Consider the following 23,384-nt stretch of genomic DNA (forward strand, 5'->3'; position numbering starts at 1 on the left):
AATGACCCAAAACCCTAATTTTTGGGTATTTAAGTGAACGAGAGGCTAGGGTTATCCATCCTCAACCTCTCTCACCCTCTAAGCCTCTGGAAAACCCTAATCTCGACTCTCTTGGAGCTTTTGAGCATTTTTGAGATCTTTGAAGCTTTCCTTGGTGGTGTTTAGCTACTTGAAGTGAAAGAAGACCATGGTTAAGTAACCTTTGGCATTTGGGCTTCCACCCTTGCATTCTCTTGGAGCTTTTGGACCATTGTAAGTCATCAAGCTTGGACCTTTCTACCTATTTCATGCTAGATCTAAGTTATAAGCACCTATTTGCATCTTTGAGTGAGATTTCTTGCATGAGGTCCATAAAGTTGGCAACTTTATGGATCATTGACTCATTCTCTTCAATATAGTCGTTGGATATGGGTTTTGGTGTAGTTTGGGACTCCAAGTTTGAGTTAGATCTCATTTTCTCCACTTTTGGTCTAGTAAGAGTCTGAGTCATGCATTAGACATGCATGACTGAAAAGCCTCGATTTTTATCTTCTTTTGGGTAAAGGAAGACCCCCCGGAAAGTCCCAAGTCATGGCTGTAAAAATTAAGAGCTTATGGCTTTAAGCTAGTCTGTTCAGATCTCACGACGTGAGGTTTAGGACCATCACGTCGTGAGGAAGTTGGCCACCTCGTCTATTTTGTCCGGATTAGATCACAACGTGACTCAACGTTGGGTCGCGACGTGACGGGGACATGAATCTTTTTTGATAAGTTGAGTTGACTCGCTGAGTCGGGACTGATTCGAGTTAGTCCTCACGACGTGACCATGATCTGGTCACAACGTGAGAACTTGTTGTTGGAATTTGGACCATAGATTTTGTACCATGTTGGGCCTTGGGATTTGGTTTTGGGCTAATGATATTTTTTGGACTGTTGATTGAAGTCCCATGAAGGGGTTTGGGCCCAATTTGGAAAATTATGTCATAATTGGGCCTTTGGTCAATTGAATTGGACCAAGTTAGAGAAAGGGTAAAAAGGTCTTTTATCCTAGTGTGGAATCTTAGTGTGGTTCAGGATCCAATTATTAATTGGAAGTTATTTTGTGACTGATAGCGCGAAGATTTTAGCGGTTCAGCAGCCAGAAACTTTTCTGTGAGATTCAGCAGTGCGAGGTGAGTTTCCTTACTGGGTTTAGTAGGTCTAAGGCACCAATGACGACCCTTGTTTATTATGTTAGGATGCTAGATGTCTGCGTGACTCTTGCATGTGTTATGGACTCGTATGCTTACCGGGCCAAGCCCAATGACCATTATATATGTTATGTATTTTTGTGATTATTGCATGTGTTATATGTTTATATGTTTATATGCCTTATATGTATACCGGGCGGGGTCTGATGGCTGACATATTGTATACCGAGTGGGGCCCGATGACGGGCTGGACCCATTATGTGTTTATTATGTATGTTATGTGGTATCTTGGGGAACTCACTAAGCTTTTTGCTTACAGTTTTCAGTTTATGTTTCAGGTACTTACAGTTTTCAGTTTATGTTTTAGGTACTTTCACAATTAATATTTCTAATTAATATTCTAATCTTATCTCTGAAAAGTGGGTAGAAGACCATTCTACCCTTCCCTGACCTCTTTCACTCATTTTGACCAAGCCCTAAAGTCAACAGAAGTCAACTCCAGTCAACGGTCCAACTTTGAACAGACTCGTCGAGTGCACTCGGGAGACTCGTCGAGTCCAGTCGATTCATGGCAACCCCGGAAAGCTCCAACTCGACGAGCTAACCCCTAACTCGACGGGTCACCGTTTGACTCAGTTCATCGGGACAAAACCCTAACCGGCTCGTCGAGTCGGCTCATCAACTCGGCGAGTCCGTTCGGTATCAACTTGTATTCAGAAGATTTCAAGGCAGAAAACTCTCTCACACCCTAGATCTAAGCTCCCAAGGCCTGAATATCACGTAAAGCCTCGAGCTTTACGTTCATGCATAGCACTAAGGGCTAAAAATGCCAAGAACAAGCTTGAGAAGAAGTCTCTCATTCAAGGGGTTGTCATGGCTGAATAAAGCAGGGGACTTTCGACTCTAAGGACCTCACTAGGTCCAGATCTGATGTTTATTTCAATGAAGGTGCTCAAAACCTTCAAGGTCCCCAAAATAAGATGGAAATGGAGCCCTAACTCTAAAACCATGAGATCTATCCATACAAGAGAGAAAGGTACGAACTTTATACCTTGAATAGAAGCTCCTAGATGACTAAGCAGCAGATCTAGCAACTTCTTCACAATCCTTGCTTGGGAATCCTTTTTCTCTCTACCAAAATGCACCAAGATCTCAAACAATGGCTCAAAACTCTCTCTATAGCTCAAGGGGGCGATTAGGGTTTCTCTTGGTGAAAGGAGACAGATGGAGAGTCGCAAATGAGGCTATACTTATCCTTATATAGGCCCCAAACCCCGGGGATTTAGGGTTTCAACTCACAGCGCCTACTCGGCGAGTCTACATCCGGACTCGTCGAGTAGATCATTAAACCCACGTGGCCATCCCGACTCTACTCGGCGAGTTATAGCGCCAACTCGTCGAGTAGGTCAATGATCCTCAAAAATAAATACTTAAAATGACATACCTGTGAATCCGGATATTACAATTCTCCCCCACTAGAATCAGACTTCGCCCTCGAAGTCGTGCTCCGCAAACAACTCTGGATGCTGCTCCCGCATCTCTGACTCTGGCTCCCAAGTCAAATCGGACCCTCTCCGATGCTGCCACTGGACCTGAACCAAGGGCACTTCCTGATGGGTTTTAGACATACAATCCTATGTGTGCATGCAACCCTAGAATTGGATCTATGTTTTCACTATTAGATAGACAACATTATGAACACATGAATAAAACCCTAATGTAGCATGCTATTTTCGAAATTCATATATAAGGTTAGATCACATACCTCTTGTTGTTATATTGCAATAACAACTTAAATCTTCAAACCCTAAGTCTTGAAAGCAAGCACCACAAGTGTAGTGCCTCTAATGGCTCACAAACACCACAAGCAATTGGAGAGGCTATAGAGAGAGAAGGGGAGAGGTAGAAATCGTCCTTGGGACTTCTTAGAAGCATGTACCTGAATTCCTAAGGCCTTAGGGGTCTTTATATAGGGTTGGGATTAGAGTTTCAGTCCTTATCCTTATCTAGTTACTTGCCCACCAAGCAACCACAAGATAAGCCTTGAAAACCCTTATCTCTTGGACCTTGGACGATTTTAAGGATATCCTTATCCTTGAATTCGTCCATCCTTTAACAAGGATAACCATTGCCCTATTTTGCAACTATTACATAATTACAATTCAGCCCCTCTAGTTTAATTAATTACACTTGATCACAAAATTAATTCTTAATTAATTATTGACCAATATTAATTAAACAAATATGATTTCTCCTTTAATATATTATTCTTATAACATATTAATAAATCATAATAACCTCTCTCTCTATTTAATTTCTCCAGTCAAGTTGCTTTGGTGAAGGCAACCCAAAAGGACCATGCACAATCGGGTCAAGTATTTACCAAATATGGTTACGGGCTTAGACACTAATCCAACAGTCTCCCACTTGGATAAGTCTAGTAACCACAAATGTAACGTACAACTCGATTAGCAATCGTAGCTCTCAAAGACGCTGCTGAACTCTGATCTCATCAGTAACCTGTCCTTTAGATAAGGGATCGTACAGTCCTCTGTTTTGATATTGTGCGGACAATTTTTACGGAACTAATTGTCCAGCAGTTGGTTTCTCGATCTCAGATTCATTTGACATAGAAATTAATTGAACACATCAATTCAGTCCTGACCGGGCCCGGCACATAAGTCAAATCAAATCATCGAGCGGCCGTGATATCGCTTTTACCCTCTTAGGATAAAAGTAACAGATAAACTTCGACTTATATGCATTTACTTATCCACTAATCAGCTATACACAACAATGCGTTTTATAACATCAATTTACTGATGCGGTTTCGCATTATCAATGCACAACCAATTAGTAAATAATAAACCATATATCTAGGTTTTAAGACCATATGATATTATCGTCTTGCGATCACTTTTGTCACGTTCCGTAAAGTGATTCCAGCAAGCGCGGGTTTATTCCAATGCTCAAAACTTGTTCATAAGCACTCATGAACGTTGTAGCAAACCTTTGCTATGTCTAATACCATTTAGACAATCTACATACCAATTCATGACAATCTTCTTTCATATCTACTTCCAACATATGAACGATTGTGGATCATTCGAATAATTTAATTATTCTTAATAACTCAATTATTCCGGAAGTCAAAACATGCAAAGTGAAACAATAGTTAAACAATTAACATAAGACAGTAACTTTACTCATAAATAATACTCCTTTATTTAATCATCAAACGTCAATTACATTTATCTATTACATGTTTCTAAAACTATCTAATCTAAACTAGTATCATCCTTCAGCCCAATGCTCCTAGCGTGCTGCAAGTGCTTAACCCTACTCAGTCCCTTTCGTAAGCGGATCTGCTGGGTTATCTTCTGATGATATCCTCTTAACCACGAGATGTCCTTCTTCTACTCGATGTCTAATAAAGTGATACTTTCTGTCGATATGTCGAGATCTACCATGATCCCTCGGTTCCTTGGTTAAGGCAACCGCTCCTTCATTATCACAGAAAATTTCCATAGGCTCCTGTATGGCAGGTACAACTCCAAGATCACCGATGAAGTTCTTCAACCATATTGCCTCCTTTGACGCTTCGCTTGCTGCAATGTACTCTGATTCGCACGTTGAATCAGCTACTGTTTCCTGCTTGGAACTTTTCCAAGTAATTGCTCCTCCATTCAGGGTAAAGACCCAGCCCGACTGCGAACGGTAGTTGTCCCTGTCGGTCTGAAAACTGGCGTCACTATACCCTCGCACCTTCAAGTCATCACTCCCTCCGAGGACTAAAAACCATTCCTTCGTCCTCCGAAGGTACTTAAGTATATTCTTGACCGCAATCCAATGGGCTCTGCCAGGGTTCCCTTGATATCTACTGACCATGCTCAAAGCAAAGGCCACATCAGGGCGAGTACAAGTCATAGCATACATGATTGAGCCAACTGCGGAAGCGTATGGAACTCGGCTCATTTCTGCTATCTCAGCTTCTGTGCTCGGACTTTGAGTCTTACTCAACTTGGCATTACTTTGTATCGGTAATTCTCCCTTCTTCGAATTCTCCATACTAAAACGTTTTAGTACCTTATCCAAGTAAGTATTCTGACTAAGTCCTATTAGTCTCTTACTTCGATCTCTCACTATCCTTATTCCCAAAATATAGGAAGCCTCTCCGAGGTCCTTCATAGCGAAGCATTTCCCGAGCCAGGACTTAACATCCTGCAGTGTCGGGACGTCGTTTCCTATGAGTAGTATGTCATCGACATACAGAACGAGGAAGCTAACTATACTCCCACTGGCTTTGACATATACACATGATTCATCTTCGCTTCGTACAAATCCAAACTCTTTGACTTTCTCATCGAAACAAAGATTCCATCTGCGAGACGCTTGCTTAAGCCCATAAACGGACTTCTCAAGCTTGCACACTCTATTCGGATGCTTCGTATCGACAAAACCCTCTGGCTGAGCCATGTAAACATCCTCAGCCAACTTTCCATTAAGAAAAGCGGTCTTGACATCCATCTGCCATATTTCATAATCATGAAATGCAGCAATAGCTAGCATCACCCTAATAGACTTTATTTTCGCAACTGGTGAGAAGGTCTCATCATAGTCAACTCCGGGAGTTTGAGTAAAGCCCTTCGCAACCAATCGCGCCTTATATGTGTGTACATTTCCATCCACGTCGGTCTTCTTCTTGAAGATCCATTTGCACCCAACGGTCTTACGTCCGGGCACATTATCAACCAAATTCCAAACTTGGTTATCATACATGGATTGAATCTCGCTGTCCATTGCCTCCTTCCATTTCGCAGACTCCGGGCCTGCCATGGCTTCCTTATAGCTTTTAGGTTCATCTAGATTTATTAGTGTACCATCACTAATATACGTATCCCCTTCGGTAGTAATATGAAACCCATATAACTGGGGTTGAACTCTAACTCTTTCGGAACGTCTTAGAGGTAAGGACTTGTCAATTGGTTCAACCGGAGTTTCCTCCTCGGGTTGAGTGCCAGCGGTAGAGGTTCCTTCATCACTCGACTCTTGAATCTCTTCAAGCTCGATTTGCCTCCCACTGTCTCCTTGGCTTATGAGTTCTCGCTCTCGGAAAACCCCTCTCCTTGCAACGAAGACAACATTGTCACTTGGTCTATAGAAGAGATATCCAAAGGATTTCTGCGGGTAGCCGATGAAAATACATCGCTCACTACGAGGTTCGAGCTTGTCGTGAGTATCTCGTCTTACGAAAGCCTCGCAACCCCAAACCTTGATATGTGCCAACGAGGGAGCTTTCCCTGTCCACATCTCGTGAGGTGTTTTGGCAACCTTCTTCGTAGGGACTAGGTTAAGGATATGGGCGGCAGTCTCTAAGGCATACCCCCAGAAAGAGATAGGTAGTGAAGCATGACTCATCATAGAACGAACCATGTCCAACAAGGTTCGATTACGCCTTTCTGCCACACCATTCAACTGCGGTGTCCTAGGTGGCGTCAATTGCGAAACGATTCCGCATTCTTTAAGATAATCGTGGAATTCAAGACTTAGGTACTCTCCTCCTCGATCGGATCGAAGCATCTTGATTTTCCTGCTCAATTGATTCTCCACTTCATGTTTGAATTCTTTGAACTTTTCAAACGTTTCTGACTTTTGCTTGATTAAGTAAATATACCCATATCTACTATAATCATCGGTGAAAGTCACATAGAAGCGGTTCGCATCCTTTGTGGTGGATCTAAAGGGTCCACATACATCGGTATGTATGAGATCCAACAAACCCTCACCCCTTGCACAGGAACCAGTGAAGGGTGACTTGGTCATCTTTCCAAGTAAACAAGACTCACACGTGTCATCTTCCCTAAGGTCGAATGACTCCAACACTCCATCCTTTTGGAGTCGGGCTATGCGCTTCTTGTTGACATGTCCAAGACGACAATGCCACAAACATGCTTTATCCATACTATTGGACGAATCCATGCATAAAACATCATTTCCTAGGTTATCTACAATCATAACAGTTTCATAAATTCCATTACATGGCATTGCTTCAAAATATAAGACACCATTTAGATAAGCACAAATAGAACCATTCTCATTATTAAAAGAAAATCTAAATCCTTGTCTAAACAAACCATGAAATGAAATGATGTTTCTTGCCATTTCTGGCGAATAGCAACAATTATTCAAATCTAAACATAAACCATTCCTAAGCACTAGAGAATACACTCCAATCTTGGTCACAGGGGACGATCTTCTGTTCCCCATGATTAGATTTATTCTTCCATGCTCCACATCCCTATTTCTTCTTAGTCCCTGCAAATCAGAACAAATGTGGTAACCACACCCTGTATCAAGAACCCAAGAAATAGCATGAGATGAATCATTAGATTTAATTGTGTATATACCTGCAAAAGATGGCTTGATCTTTCCTTCCTTGATAGCTTGCAGGTATTCTGGGCAGCTTCTCTTCCAATGCCCTATTTTGTGGCAATGGTGGCACTCTGCCTCCTTTGGGTTAGGACAGGGTTTAGCAGGATCAACTTTGGTCCCACTAGAAGAGGCACCATCTCGGGACTTAACCTTGCGATGGTTCTTAGACGAAGCCTTCCTCTTCTTTCCTCTTCCTTGCCCAATGGCCAAAACAGGAGCAGCGGGTGGATTGGGAGTGGGTGCAACAGACTTGTCCTTGAGGTTGCTCTCAGCAACCCTAAGGAGACCTTGGAGCTTACTTAGGGTGACCTCTTCCTTGTTCATGTGGTAGGTCATCCTAAATTGGTTGTAACACGAGGGCAAGGAGTGAAGAATAATGTCGATAGCCAAATCCTCCCCAAAGTTAACATTTAACTTGCGAAGACGATCAACATATCTTTGCATCTTTTGCAAGTGCACGGTAAGAGACTCTCCACTTCCCATTTTAGCAGTGATCATATTCGTTATGATCTCATAGCGCTCTTGCCTCGCGCTTTGGTGATATCTCTCCATCAAGTCTATATGCATCTCATAAGGATACATGTCCTCATAGGACTTTTGGAATTCGGAGTTCATTGTGGCTATCATGATGCAATGGACTTTCGTTGCATCACGTTCGTGGGTCTCAAAGACAGCCATTTCTTCGGGAGTAGCGATTTCTGGATTGATCTTCTCGAGCTTCTCGTCGAGGACATACTCTTTGTCCTCGTAACGCGCGATGGTGCGAATGTATCTTATCCATTCGCTAAAGTTCGATCCATCGAAAGTCACTTTTGGACAAAGACTCATTAGCGTGAATGAGTTAGCAGCAGCGTTGTTTGCGTTAGACATCTACAATTAGAAAAGGACAAAGTTTGATTAGAATTGAATCCCTAATTAAACACCCAAAATGAAAAATTAGGGCTAGGACCCAACAACATTATTTACATATTAGAAAAGGGATGCCGTAATCCAACACGCAAATAATTTGGAGGTAAGTGAATGACGATTCACTAATTCTTCACCATGAAAAACATATGCTTAAGTTTTAAATGTATTGAGAATTCCTAGATTTTCTTGGAGATACATTGAACTTTTCAATGGCATGTTTGAATCTCGATATGCCCCTCTCGTTTGTGACTGGGATGCCGAGGATCACAAAGTGGGTGTGAATAACCATGCAAATCTACATGGTGCCTTCATTGTTACAATCACCTATTCGATGTGCCGGTAAACCAAACACGCTCCATCGAACTATGATAAACAATGAATCACCCTTTGCCACCTTTGCTTAGAACCAATTAGTGTGCCGGTAAACCACACACGCTCCACTAACTTCTTTAGCAAGGGTGCAAAGTGTAATTTCATGGGATTGCATCAATTTCACTTTTGCCTAAAGTAACTAGGATTGGGAATTTGTAAAAAAAAACGTTTAGTTACTTTATTATACTTATTAATGAAGAGTGGATTGCCCTATCCTACCCGTTCGGCTAACGACCCTCCACCAGTCAAGCAAGCGGTGGGTGTGAGTGTACACCCATTAAGCGCCATTTTATAGGCAGCAACCTTATACCCACCTTATAGACCGGCTTCGTGAATGAGGCCTACTAACGGTAAGACTAGCCTTTTAATTATACATATATATTTATTAAGCTTGTAATAATATAATAGTATAGGGTGTATTTTAGACATTTCAAAATACTAAGATTTTAATCTTCAATTTAAAATTTTCGAATTTAATACCATTTAAATTAAAATTTTAAATATTAAAACAATTGATTTAATAATTATCTTAAATTAAACTATTAATTTAATTATCAAATCATAAGGGATTATCTAAATCATAAGGATAATTACCATTTAAACAATTAATTTATCCTAATCCCTTTAATCCCTCTAAATTTCGAAAATAAGGGGATGGGATAATTCCAAATCTTTGATTTAACATATTTAACCATTAAAAGATAATTACAAGATATGGGATTATCCTAATCCCTAAAATTTAGGATCTTATCTTGGGGAAGGAGGCAAATCTCGAAATCTAAGGGTTTGCAAACCCTAGATTTCGAAATCTTGGATTAAAAGGAAAGGATTCAAAACCCTTTCAAGATTTTCGCAAATTAGGGTTAGGAAACCCTAATCTCGAAATCTAAGGCCTCCTGGGGTTTATTGGCTATAAACCCTAATTTGTCAAGTTCATACAATTGAATAATACTAATTGAAAACAAGTTAACCAAAGGCTCTGATACCACTGATGGGTTTTAGACATACAATCCTATGTGTGCATGCAACCCTAGAATTGGATCTATGTTTTCACTATTAGATAGACAACATTATGAACACATGAATAAAACCCTAATGTAGCATGCTATTTTCGAAATTCATATATAAGGTTAGATCACATACCTCTTGTTGTTATATTGCAATAACAACTTAAATCTTCAAACCCTAAGTCTTGAAAGCAAGCACCACAAGTGTAGTGCCTCTAATGGCTCACAAACACCACAAGCAATTGGAGAGGCTATAGAGAGAGAAGGGGAGAGGTAGAAATCGTCCTTGGGACTTCTTAGAAGCATGTACCCGAATTCCTAAGGCCTTAGGGGTCTTTATATAGGGTTGGGATTAGAGTTTCAGTCCTTATCCTTATCTAGTTACTTGCCCACCAAGCAACCACAAGATAAGCCTTGAAAACCCTTATCTCTTGGACCTTGGACGATTTTAAGGATATCCTTATCCTTGAATTCGTCCATCCTTTAACAAGGATAACCATTGCCCTATTTTGCAACTATTACATAATTATAATTCAGCCCCTCTAGTTTAATTAATTACACTTGATCACAAAATTAATTCTTAATTAATTATTGACCAATATTAATTAAACAAATATGATTTCTCCTTTAATATATTATTCTTATAACATATTAATAAATCATAATAACTTCTCTCTCTATTTAATTTCTCCAGTCAAGTTGCTTTGGTGAAGGCAACCCAAAAGGACCATGCACAATCGGGTCAAGTATTTACCAAATATGGTTACGGGCTTAGACACTAATCCAACACTTCCTTGTTCCTCAGAACTTTCACCTTTCGATCCAAGATCGCGATCGGCCTCTCTATGTAATTTAGGCTTGTATCCACCTGAATGTCCTCTAATGGTACCACTGTCGTCTCATCAGCCACACACTTCCGCAACTGGGACACGTGGAAGGTGTTATGGATCTGACTCAACTCCGCAGGTAGCTCCAACTGGTATGCTACCTTACCCACTCTGGCGGTCACTCTGAACGGACCGATATATCGAGGCCCCAACTTGCCCCGCTTCCTGAACCGGATCACCCCTTTCCAGGGGGAAACTTTCAGGAACACAAAATCTCCGACCTGAAACTCAAGCTCAGATCGTCGTCTATCCGCGTAACTCTTCTGACGACTCTGTGCCATCAGTAACCTCTGTCTGACCTGCTGAACCTGCTTGGTCGTCTTCAGCACTATCTCAGTGCTGCCCATAACTCTCTGCCCCACCTCACCCCAACAGATGGGAGTGCGACACCTCCTCCCATATAGGAGCTCAAAGGGAGGCATACCAATGCTCGAGTGATGGTTGTTGTTGTAAGAAAACTCAGTCAAGGGTAGGTATATGTCCCAACTCCCGCCGAAGTCCATAACACATGCTCGGATCATGTCCTCGAGCGTTTGAATCGTTCGCTCTCTCTGTCCGTCTGTCTATGGGTGGTAGGCGGTACTAAAATGCAATCGCGTTCCCAACTCCTCATGGAACTTCTTCCAGAATCTGGAAGTAAAACGCACATCCCGATCCGACACTATGGATGTCGGTACTCCATGCCGAGCTACCACCTCACGCACATAAATCTCTGCCAGCCTCTCAGCAGAAGAGCTCTCACTAATAGCAAGGAAATAAGCACTCTTCGTCAACCGATCCACAATCACCCAGATCGCGTCAACTTCACGCGCCGTTCTCGGTAATTTGGTGATAAATTCCATCGAGATATGCTCCCACTTCCACTGGGGAATCTCCAAAGGCTGCAATGGACCATGCGGACGTTGGTGCTCCGCCTTGACCCGGCGACAGGTCAAGCACCTCTCGACCACCCAAGCAACATCCCTTTTCGTACAGGGCCACCAATAATCTTTCTTCAGATCCAAATAAATCTTAGTGGCCCCGGGATGGATTGAAAATCTTGACCTATGCGCTTCCTCCATCAGAGTGCTACGAGCTCCGCCCGTATAAGGTATCCAAATCCGACCTCGAAAGGTCATAAGTCCTCGGCTATCCGTCACAAACTCGGATACTTGCCCAATCACCCACTCCCTCTTGCGGTTCTCCGGTCTCACGGCCTCAGCCTGGGCCTCTCGAATGACATCCAATACCGGAGTCATCACTGTCATCCTCATGCATATGTCCCGAATCGGGGCACTCTCCGCCTTGCGACTCAGGGCATCGGCTACCACGTTAGCCTTGCCCGGGTGATACAGAATTTCACAGTCATAATTTTTTACCACGTCTAACCACCTCCTCTGGCGCATATTCAGGTTGGGCTGATCCATCAGATACTTCAAGCTCTTGTGGTCCGTGTATATGGTACACCGAACCCCATACAAATAATGGCGCCAGATCTTGAGGGCGAATACTACTGCCCCCAACTCTAAATCATGGGTGGGATACCTCATCTCATGAGGCTTCAGCTGCCTCGATGCATATGCTATCACGTGCCCTCTCTGCATAAGCACTGTACCTAACCCCGATATGGATGCATCGCAGTAAACCACAAAGTCCTCCATTCCCTCAGGAAGAGCTAACACTGGAGCTTCGCACAATCTCTGGCGAAGAGTCTCAAACGAGGTTTGCTGCTCGGGACCCCAAACAAAAGCAACGCCCTTCCGGGTCAACTTGGTGAGAGGAACAACAATCTTGGAGAAATCTCTGATAAACCTCCGGTAGTAGCCGGCCAACCCCAGAAAGCTCCTGATCTCGGTGGGGGATCTCGGCACCTCCCAACTCATAACCGCCTCAATCTTGGCCGGGTCGACCAAAATCCCATTCTGATTAACGAGGTGCCCCAAGAACTGGACCTCTCGCAACCAGAAATCACACTTGGAGAATTTGGCATAAAGCCTCTCCGATCTCAATACTCCGAGGACTTCTCTCAAATGCTCCTCATGCTGCTATCTAGACCTCGAATACACCAAAATATCGTCGATGAACACGATCACCGAACGATCCAACATAGGCCTGCATACCCGATTCATGACATCCATGAACGCTGCTGGTGCATTGGTGAGCCCGAAAGGCATCACCACGAACTCGTAATGCCCATAACGAGTTCTAAATGCTGTCTTCTGAATATCCTCCTCACCAACCCTCATCTGGTGATAACCAGACCTCAAATCGATCTTGGAAAACCAAGATGCACCCTGCAACTGATCGAACAGATCGTCGATCTTCGGGAGTGGATAACGGTTCTTGACCGTCAGCTTGTTCAACTCCCGGTAATCAATGCACATCCGGTGCGAGCCATCATTTTTCTTGACAAAAAGGATTGGTGTTCCCCAAGGCGAACTACTCGGCCAGATAAATCCCTTTCCCAACAGCTCCTGGAGCTGCGAGAATAACTCCTACATCTCTGGCGGCGCAAGGCGATAGGGCGCCTTGGCGATAGGTGCCGCCCCCGGAAGTAAATCAATACGAAACTCCACCTGCCTCTCGGGAGGCACACCCGGTAACTCCTCGGGGAAAACGTCCGGAAACTCGCTAACCACCGGAACCTCAGCGACAGTACTCGGTCTCTCCGTAACATCCTGCGTATCTGACACATATGCCAGAAGACCCATGCAACCCTGTTGCAAACTCTGCCTTGCTCGAGCAGCCGAACGAAATGCTGACCCAGATCGGGTACCCTCGCCGAATACCGTAAGTACTCCCCTACTAGGGTTCCGGATGGTCACTAATTGACGCTCACAGTCGATCATAGCCCCGAATCGACTCAACCAGTCCATGCCCACGATGACACAGACATCCCTCATCGCGATAGGTACCAAATCTATCGGAAAATTGACTCCAAAAATCTCAAGCACACATCCCCGGATCATATCAGTCGCAAAACCGCATGCTCATCAGCTATGGAGATTCTCAAAGGTCGACTCAACGCCTCACGTCGGATACTGATGTGACGACTAAATGCTAGCGATACGAAGGATCGACTCGCACCCGAGTCAAACAACACCAAAGCAGGTACAGAACTCACAAGAAAAGTACCTAAACATATCACAAATAAGCACCATATTTAAACAAAAGAATAAGCAAAAGATCACATACCAGCCACAACATCAGGTGCTGCGCGGACCTCCTCCGCTGTCAACTGGAAGGCTCTACCGCGAGCTTTCGGTGCCTCGGCCTTCACGGGCCGACTCTCTGTCGCTCGAGTAGAAGAAGGCGCAGATCCCTGCGCTGATCCCTGAAGCAGCTACGGGCACTCGACCTTCCTATGGCCAGTCTGGTTGCAATGGAAGTAAACCGAAAATCCCTTGGGGCAATCCCTCGCGATATGCCCCTCCTTCCCGCACTTGTAACACACACCTGCTCTGCACACCCCATCATGGCTCTTGCCGCACTTCCCACAAGTGCGGCCCTTCTGACCTCCCGATCTCGAATCAGCGGGCTTTGCCCGCTTGGCCGCCGACTGGGACTGTGTCGGCCGCCTATCCCTCCTCTGAGACTCCGCCTACTCCCTTGCCTGAGTCTCTAGCTCAATCTCCCTCTTCCGAGCATTTGCCTGGAGCTCAGCAAATGTTCGGTATGTCGAGTTCGCCACGAACTCCCGAATGTCTCTCCTCAGAATGCTCAAATATCGGCTCATACGTGCCTGCTCAGAAGACACGTGCTTAGGGAAAAACAATGTCCTCTCATGAAACATCCGTGTGATCACAGTCGCAGACTCAGTCCCCTGCTTGAGGGACAAGAACTCCTGGGCCAACCGTTCCCTCTCCACCGGGGGAACGTACTCGTCTTGAAACATAGCGGTGAACCTCTCCCAAGTCATCGCAGTAAGCTCTGCAGTAGTAAAGTCAGTTGTCACAAACTTCCACCAGTCCTTCACTCCCAAGCGAAGCCGGTTCAGTGCGAACCGTACCCTCAGATGCTCCGGACAAGAACATGTGTAGAAGCACCCCTCAATTTCAGAGATCCACCTCATCGTGGCTATTAGGTCCTGAGTCCCATCAAACTCTGGTGGCTTCGTGTTGTTGAATTCTCAGTACAGCAACAAGTCATCCCCCTGTGGCCTGGCAGCGGCGACGGCTGCGGTGGCTGCAGCAACAGCAGCCTCGGTAAGAGCGGCATACCGCTCATCAAATGTCTCAATCAACGTGGTCTTGATAGACCCAAACATCTCAGGAATCTCAGTTCGAATGGCTGCGGCCACCTCGTCGTGAATCAACCTACGAATCTTCTCATCACTGGTAACACTGGTACCACTGCCTCCTGGGTTGTGGCGCGTAACCACCATGATGCCTCTGAAACACAACATAAAATAATCAGAGACTCGACCAAGATTACTCACACTCGACCAACCGATCCTACTTGTTCCTTAGCACCCTGAGGATTCTTACTTGGAATGCATACTGATCCGATGCTTTCAGTAGTACGGGCCCAATAGTACCTTCCACATCGTATCCGTATCCACCCAAAGTCCTCCTCCTAGGATCCCAACTCGCAAGTACTCTATACCACTCTGAACCCAGCCTACTCTCCAGCAGACTTCTCATAAGCTACTCTTTGCTACCTAAGTGCACTCAAAACCACTCACAGCAGCAGAAACTCCTAGGCTAAGGCATCACAAATCAGGCCACTCTAGTCCTAACATATGAATTATCTAGCCTACTCTAGCATGCATAACACATCACATAATATCATAACATGTAACGTAAGGGTATTTTGGGAAATCACTGTTCGGGAGCTGGCTGATTGTACACACTGCTCATTTCCGCTCGCTCTGGAAATCTTTTACTCTTTTTAGAAAAATTGTTTCTTTTTGAAAACTTTTCTCAAATCCTCAGTTTGAGTCTAGATATGCCCGAAGGTGTATCCGAATCCCTCAAACCAAGGCTCTGATACCAACTTGTAACGACGTAAATTTTAAAACAATTTTTCATTTTTCAAACACAATAAAACTCATATAATATTCTAAAATCTCATATGTATCAAATGTCATCACAATAAAACATATCCCAGAATCTCAAAAACATAATCCTCTGCCAGTGTGTACAAATCATGCCGGCGCCTTCCTGCGATCCTCGGTAGTACCTGAAACACATATCACATAACACGGTAAGCATAAATGCTTAGTGAGTTCCCCAAAATACCACATTCAGCACATAAGCCACTCGAGGCTATAACTCGGTAAGACCCTCTGGTCAATGTGTCTCAGCGGGACCCTCCACTCCCGTAGCTCGTTGGACCCTCCGGTCCGGTCTAGCTCGTTGGACCCTCTGGTCCGGTCTAAATCGTTGGACCCTCCGGTCCGGTCTGGTTAGCACATAGCATACATAAATCACAATGCACATAATCTCAAGTAAACACATAACACATAAGACTCTCCGGTCTGCACATAAATACCACTCTAGGTAATGTATAGTGAGAAGACTCACCTCGTAAGATAGCTAGTAAAAGTCTCGTGCCCGAAATCCTCGGTCTAGCCTCCGCCTATTACAATTAATATTTCTAATTAATATTCTACTCTTATCTCTGAAAAGTGGGTAGAAGACCATTCTACCCTTCCCTGACCTCTTTCACTCATTTTAACCAGGCCCTAAAGTCAACAGAAGTCAACTCCAGTCAACAGTCCAACTTTGACCAGACTCGTCGAGTGCACTCGGGAGACTCGTCGAGTCCAGTCGATTCATGGCAACCCCGACAAGCTCCAACTCGACGAGCTAACCCCTAACTCGACGGGTCACCGTCTGACTCAGTTCATCGGGACAAAACCCTAACCGGCTCGTCGAGTCGGCTCATCAACTCGGCGAGTCCGTTCGGTTTCAACTTGTATTCAGAAGATTTCAAGGCAGAAAACTCTCTCACACCCTAGATCTAAGCTCCCAAGGCCTGAATATCACGTAAAGCCTCGAGCTTTACGTTCATGCATAGCACTAAGGGCTAAAAATGCCAAGAACAAGCTTGAGAAGAAGTCTCTCATTTAAGGGGTTGTCATGGCTGAATAAAGCAGGGGACTTTCGACTCTAGGGACCTCACTAGGTCCAGATCTGATGTTTATTTCAATGAAGGTGCTCAAAACCTTCAAGGTCCCCAAAATAAGATGGAAATGGAGCCCTAACTCTAAAACCATGAGATCTATCCATACAAGAGAGAAAGGTACGAACTTTATACCTTGAATAGAAGCTCCTAGATGACTAAGCAGCAGATCTAGCAACTTCTTCACAATCCTTGCTTGGGAATCCTTTTTCTCTCTACCAAAATGCACCAAGATCTCAAACAATGGCTCAAAACTCTCTCTATAGCTCAAGGGGGCGATTAGGGTTTCTCTTGGTGAAAGGAGACAGATGGAGAGTCGCAAATGAGGCTATACTTATCCTTATATAGGCCCCAAACCCAGGGATTTAGGGTTTCAACTCACAGCACCTACTCAGCGAGTCTACATCCGGATCCGTCGAGTAGATCATTAAACCAACGTGGCCATCCCGACTCTACTCGACGAGTTATAGCGCCAACTCGTCGAGTAGGTCAATGATCCTCAAAAATAAATACTTAAAATGACATACCTGGGAATCCGGATGTTACATCATTACTTGAACATTTGGTTAAATAATCATGAGAATACCAAGGTGCAATACTTTTGTTTATAATCTAACTTGGCTATAGCAATTTATAAGCATAACTTGCCTCAACTCTTCTTTTGTATTAAAATAACTAGAGAAGCTCATAGCACATTTCCTAAATCAAAGTCACAAAACTAATGAAGCATGTAATTTTGTGAAAATCAATTAGCATTAGGTTTTAAGAGTCACCAAATCCAAAGAGTAATCTATTGCTTTCATTACCACTATGGAGAAAATATTTTCTTAGTCTAAATGAAATGAAAACAAACATTTAAACTAATTGTTGCTTGTTAAATTGAAGACCCATTACTTAGCCAAGAATTTAACCAACAAAAATAACATTCACATATCAATATTCATGACTAGAGATATATAAACATGAAGGAAGTTTTCATAGAAAATATAATGATAGATATTCAACACAAGTTCATGGAGTTCTTCAAAATAACCAAAACATTCAAGCAGTTACATCCAAGTCAACCAAATATGAGTCTAGCCAAGCATGACCAAAATGAAAGAAATGCAAAGTAGATTAGTGATACCAAACATTTTTCAAGATGCAAGTTGGAAGAAAAATTGCTCCAACCTTCTAAATCTTCCAATCTTCTAGAGAGCAAAAGTGTTGTTCTTCATGTCTTCCTCTTCCTTCTTCCTTCAAAACTCCAGTAAAAGTGGTCAAAAATCGGATCCAAAAGTCCCCTAAAAGCATTCCACCAACCTTCCCAAAATAGAGTCAAAAAGTCTAAAATCTGGATTCTTCACAGTGCGATCCACGCAGACCATTTGTAAATCCACGCGGACCGCGTGGATTCTGGGTCATTTGGCCCATTTGGTTGGCCTTCTAGTTTTGCTCCTTTATTTCTTGGTGCAACCCACATGTAAAGGTTCTTGATATCCCAATTGTGTCTTCTTGACTCTCCCAAGATGGGCCATTGCTTCCTTGATCTTCTATAGCTCAAAATTCTCTTCACATCATCATCATTCTTCATCTAAAATTAAGCCCAACTTGCTCCTTTGATTATGTTGACAACAAGCCCAACGCACCACTTCAAGTCCACAAGCAAAATGCAAGTTCTAAAGGTATTGTATTCCCTCCATTGCTCCATGTTGAATAGTCTTCGATAAATTCTGCAATTAAGCTCAAAAGACTAGAAAGTACCCGATAAAGGTGAAAAATAACAAAAAGAGAAAATATGCATGAATATTAACTAAAATGAGATGGAATGAACTAAAATAAACTAGGAAAAGAAGTAATAAAAAGAAGCTATCAGTTTTACTGATGTTTAACTCATGGAAACACCCCCACCTATCTCCTTTGTTATGACCTTAGATAAGAGGGACATGAGATACGTATGTACCCTAGTTTGACCGTGCTCGCTATACATGGGAATTTCTTTGTTATTACCCACATATTTCCATAACTTCAAAACATATTGGTCTCATCCTAAAGGTAATAGAGCATAGTCCAGATCAACTTCAAGAATTCGAAAATGAGACATTATCACCATTAATGTACCCTAATTCCTAGATAATTGCATTAAGTTTATGGACTGAAAAATACATTTATGTCCATGCAGTCCACATAATCTACTTTGCCATCCATGTAATGACGTTCTTTATACTTGGTGAAAAACTCTACATGATGAACCTTTAGTATAAAGATATTAGATAAATTCCCTGTAAAATAAAATAAAAATTGGATTTTGTGAAAAAAAAACATAATCGGGAAGCAACACTTAGCAAAAATGAGTGTAATTCAAGTTTGTGCTTACTGTACGCCTTCTTAGGGTCTCCGGTCACACTGTTTGCCCTAACGTACCACAATGTCAACTACATTGTTTGATTCTAGCTTGTATTCAACGTATCACCAAGTCCTCAGCTTTAAAAATCATTTTATTGCAAGAGAGTAACTTAATGAAAGAACTTTGAGGGACATGTAATGAAGACAAAATGACGAACCACCATATGAATAGATGACATGGCAATGTCGAATGACGAATTTGCCCCTTATACGAGGGTCACTTTGGTTTACTAACCTCTAAAATGAGACGACTTTGGCCAAAATGATTGTCCATGTTAGTTTTTGAAACCATGTAATAGTTGTACCGAATAATATGACAAATCATATAAACTAACCATCTAGTTTTGTATAAATCATATGATCATTATATTAAATCCAAGAAAATAAGACATGTGGTCAAATGTTGCCATTTTAATTAATAACTTTTAGACTTTAGATGTTTTGGCCATTAGCCCTTATAAATTTATGTCACATACTAAACATATTAATCTAATACTAATAAAAGACTCCTATAGATGCCACTTGTAATTTTTTTAGACTTCATATTTGCCACTTGTCCACTTTTTGTTCATCCCATTTTTGTCTTCTCGCTCATTTACTTATTATTCATCTAATGGTGTCATCCCAAAAAATCAGGAGTTCAAATTAAAAAACATTGTTGTTATCCCAATAAATCAGCTAAGTAATCATTTATTGATTTGAATTAGACAGGTTTTCTCTTCTCATAACATCTCATAAATCTCGCCCAAAATAAACTATCGCAGCTCCTTCCTCTATATTTCCATTTCTAAATGTTAAATCTCTAATCCTATTAAAAGACTCATATAGATGTCACTTGTCATTTTTTTAGACTTCATATTTGTCACGTGTCCACTTTTTGTTCATCCCATTTTTGTCTTCCCGCTCATTTACTTATTATTCCTCTAATGTTGTCATCCCAAAAAATCAGCAATTCAAATTTAAAAACGTTGTTGTTATCCCAATAAATCAGCTAAGTAATCCTCTATTGATTTGAATTAGACATATTTTCTCTTCTCATAACATCTCATAAATCTCGCCCAAAATAAACTATAGCGGCTCCTTCCTCTATATTTCCATTTCTAAATGTCAAAACCCTAATAATCTCAATAGAATCGGCCCATTATTACACGATTTGCAAAGCAATATGATTCGATCCGTTTGTATGATTGCGAATTTAGGGTTCCTGAAATTGATGCACAAAGAAGGTATACAGTAAATCATTGTTCATATTTTCTTTGCATTCTTTTAGCTTGAACTGTATACGATAACTAATATTGATTAAATTTTTTGAAATCCAATATGTTGTTTTGCTTCTCCCTGACTAGGGGTGTAAGTGAGCCGAGCTACTCGCGAGCTACTGGGATCGACTCGTTAAAAGCTCGACTCGAGATCGAATTAAACGAGCCCGAGCCGAGCTCGAGCCTAAATATGAGGCCCGTTTATTAAACGAGCTCGAGCCGAGCTTCAGTTAGTGGGCTCGCGAGCCTAAATGAGCCTAAACGAGCCTATATATATATATATATATATGTGTGTGTGTGTGTGTGTGTGTCTATATATATATATATATATATATATATATATATATATATATATATATATATATATATATATATATTTATATATATATTTATATATATAGGCTCGTTTAAGCTCGTTTAGGCTTGCGAGCTCACTAAATTGTTCACGAGCCGAGCTCGAGCTTCATTTTAAGGCTCGAATCGAGCTCGAGCTTCTTCAAAATTAAACAATCCGAGCTCGAGCTTGGTTAGGCTCGGGCTCGGCTCGGCTCGTTTACACCCCTATCCCTGACAGCATTTCTATCATGGTCTCCTGATAGCCTTTCTATCATGAGAATAAGCTTAGAATGAAGTCATAACTATATCAGATAGTCTTCAAAAAATGACATTTTCTTAGTAAAATCAAATGGCAAGGAGTTATACTTCAAAGATAGATAGCTTTGATGGTTTTGTTTGATTTATTATTTTATCTTATGCTTACAGGTGATTTTAGGTGTTAATCGCCTAGATATTAGTCCCAAGGGTATTTTGAGAAAAACCATCCTATTTTAAGTTTTTTGTGTTAGATTATGATTTGTTTTCCGGTAGCCGTATTAGACAAGATTTATTTTATGTTTTACTACGTTTCAACCATCTTACAGCTATTGAAAAAGACAAAACAAAAGCAACAAATAAATGGGGTTGAAGGTAATGTATCTCTATTTGTAACGGTGCATAATTCCTGCCCACTAACTGTTCGACCAAATGCCATGTACTATAAAATTCAACTTTCCGGATAGATTACTATATTAAAGGCACGTTTTAGTCACTTCCAGCATAAACTTCTCACTCTAACTTCATAATTAATTATAGTAAAAAAATTGCATTTTTCTTTTTTCCTTCAGGCTAATGTAATGCTAATATGTTCTTGCTATAAAAAAGCTTTGACCTTAACGGTGTGTTCTGAAGTTCTTTATTCATAGAGTACAATGGATTGAGGGACTAGGAATGTTAATAACATAGATGTAGAACTTCAAGATTTTTTCTACAGATTCATTAGAGCTTAGATTAATGGGTATATTATCGTGGACATACCTTATCCAGGACATGATAGTTTCTCTAATACATATCTTAAAGTTAAGTTGAATATAAATGTTTAAAAATATGATTATTAAAAACTACCTTATTGCATATAGTGTGTGGTATGAGGTATCACATGATGCTTTGATCTTCAGAGCTATTTAGAGAATAATACTTTTTTTAAATAAGACTTTATATATAAAGCACCTAACAAGAAGCTACGAACATTACAATAAATCCAACATAGGATTGATACACAAAATTCTCCCAAAGGAGTCTAGATCCTAAGATGCACTCTTTCTTGGGTTCTATGTTTAACAGGACTATCAAGCTAGACTCAAGACCTTTGTGTTAATATTTATTTTAAGTTTATTTGGCACGCAAAGCGTGTTCAAGGAATTGAAAATCCTACTATTGTATTTCATCTCTTTTTAGAGTTCAAATATCATCAATGAAGATGTAACTTTGAAGATAAAGTGGAAGTGGAGATAAGGTTATGGCCTGTAAAAAGTTAGCATGTTATATTTCATATTACTATGTGTTTGGATCATCAGGAAGAAGAATGAACGATTTTAGATGACTTTTTTTCTGAATCTTTCTGCATATATTTTGTTGTTTTATAAAATTTCTCTTGAAGATAGATTTAGATGGATGTGATTACTTTTTCACACCTAACTTACTAATAACTAACTGTAGCAAAAAGTAAATTGATATGCATTTTATATATTATAAATGTACAGAATTTTAATCAAACTTTGGTGGTGATATTAAAGGTTTGGATGGCAGACCTTGCACTTTTGTTAACAACTGAAATTTGAAGAACATGGTAAGACTTAATTTTCACATTGTGTTTTTATCTCCATGTTTGTCTTAATTTTCATGCATTGATTCCTATAGAAATATTAAATGGAAATCAATTTGAAGTTGTGAAATCATGACTTAAATTCATACATTTGTGTATCAAAACAAGACAGAAAACATGTAGGTTCATAATAAATGCGCAATAATGTGGAATTTGAATAAAAACAGGGAAAACTAATAATGGAGTGCTAAATTATGTTTTATCAGAAATGGTTTATGCATTTTTTACACATTTGTGGGTTTGCTTCTATGTGAAGAATGCATGATAAATTATGTCTTATCAGAAATGGTTTATGCTTTTTTTTATTGATTATTTAAAAATTTATTAACTTTATTTATTAAATGTTGTGTTGTCCCTTGATCAGAGTCAATGTGTAGGTATATTAATTTTTTTTTGTTATTATTAAGTAGTGTTTTTAGTATGACATTACAATGTATTCTTTTTACAGGATTGGGAAGTTGTTGCTGATGGCGATGAGTTGGAGATCAGCAGCAAAAAATTTAGTGGATTGATGCTGATAGTGAGAAGCCAAAGAATGCATAGATTAAAATGTTGTTATTGGATAATGAATGATACATCTCAGATAGTTCTTTTTTTTGTTTTAATATAACTTTTTATCATTTCAAACTATTTGATCTCATCGTTTGTAATGACTTATT

This window comes from Lactuca virosa, chromosome 8 (genome assembly GCF_052849685.1).
Source record: "Lactuca virosa cultivar CGN04683 chromosome 8, Lactuca_virosa_CGN04683_v6, whole genome shotgun sequence".
NCBI classification, from domain to species: Eukaryota; Viridiplantae; Streptophyta; class Magnoliopsida; order Asterales; family Asteraceae; genus Lactuca; species Lactuca virosa.